This window comes from Rhinopithecus roxellana, chromosome 10, assembly GCF_007565055.1.
Source record: "Rhinopithecus roxellana isolate Shanxi Qingling chromosome 10, ASM756505v1, whole genome shotgun sequence".
Lineage (NCBI taxonomy): Eukaryota > Metazoa > Chordata > Mammalia > Primates > Cercopithecidae > Rhinopithecus > Rhinopithecus roxellana.
Genome location: NC_044558.1, coordinates 127,390,642 through 127,392,303, shown reverse-complemented (window position 1 = coordinate 127,392,303; position 1,662 = coordinate 127,390,642).

The window sequence follows — 1,662 nt, the reverse complement described above, 5'->3', positions numbered from 1 at the left end:
TTATATATACACAATGGAATACTATTTAGCCTTAAAAAAGAAGGAAGTCGAACACGGTGAAACCCCAGCTCTACTAAAAATACAAAAAACTAGCCCGGCGAGGTGGCGGGTGCCTGTAGTCCCAGCCACTCGGGAGGCTGAGGCAGGAGAATGGTGTGAACCCGGGAGGCGGAGCTTGCAGTGAGCTGAGATCCGGCCACTGCACTCCAGCCTGGACGGCAGAGTGAGACTCCGTCTCAAAAAATAATAATAATAAAAAAAATAAAATAAAAGAGAAGGAAGTCCTGTCATTTATTACATGGATGACCCTGGAGGACATTATGTATATTGTGTCAATATAGCAAATTTATTTTAAAGATCTGAATTGGCTTTTATTTGCAATTCTAAAAGTGGACAACACCTCAATCTATAAAATAAAAAGAGTGGCCATGCACAGAGGCTCACGCCTGTAATCCCAGCACTTTGGGAGGCTGAGGTGGACGGATCATGAGGTCAAGAGACCATCCTGGTCAGCATGGTGAAACTTCGTCTCTACTAAAAGTACAAAAATTAGCTGGGTGTGGTGGCGCGTGCCTGTAGTCCCAGCTACTCAGGAGGCTGAGGCAGGAGAATTGCTTGAACCTGGGAAGCGGTAGTTGCAGTGAGCCTAGATCACTGCCACTGCACTCCAGCCTGGCGACAGAGTGAGATGCCATAGATTAGATAGATAGATAGAGTTTCAATTAGCTGAACAAAGGAGGTTAGCTTTATCCGCAGAAAAGGAAACAGAGAGAGCAGAAACAGAAACAAAAAGTAGATTGTTTGTTTCAAAGTTACTTTCCTTGTAAAAGTTAAAGCAGAAGGGAGTCCCTTCTGCAGGTAAAACCAGCCTGTTTGGGGATTTGGCTACTACCTCTCCTGATTTCTGGGAGAATCAGCTAAACAACTTAATTTCAGCTTGGTGGTGTGCAACTTTAGCATGAGTAACTCCATTTAGGTTTAGTCTGTTGGGCCTAGTGCAGGAGCTCGGTCCAAACCAATGGCTTCCTGTAAATTGTATTTAACAAGTGAAATACAACAGGCACAAAAAGATGAATACTGCATTATCTCATATACACGTGGAATTTTAAAAAGTCAGACTCACAGAAGCAGAGAGTAGAATGGTGGTTATCAAGGGCTGAGGGAAAGGGAAAGTGGGAAAGGGGAAGTAGGAAAGGGGAGACGTTGGTCAAAGGATTCAAAATTCAGTTGTACAGGAGGAATAAGTTCAAGAGATTGATTGTACAACATGGTGACTATGGTTAATAACTATTATTTACTTGAAAATTGCTAAAAGTAGATTTTAAATGTTCTCACCACAAATAAATGATAGGTATGTGAGGCAATGCATAATTAGCTTGATTTAGCCATTCTACAATGTATGCATCATATTTCAAAACATCATGTTGTCCACCATAAATACGTACAATAAAAATAAAGTTTGCAAGCTTTAGGAGGAAAATGTGGATTGGCTTTCTAAATACATTTTCACTGTGCTTTGAAAGTTCCAGGAAAAGCTTCATATGCCAAGATATCTCCTGGTATCTGTGCCTTAAATTTGACTCCTAGCATATTCATTTGGCCCTGGACAGCATTTCAGTTCTTAGCAATTTCCAATTGAAATGCAAACATCTTTAGCGAGGT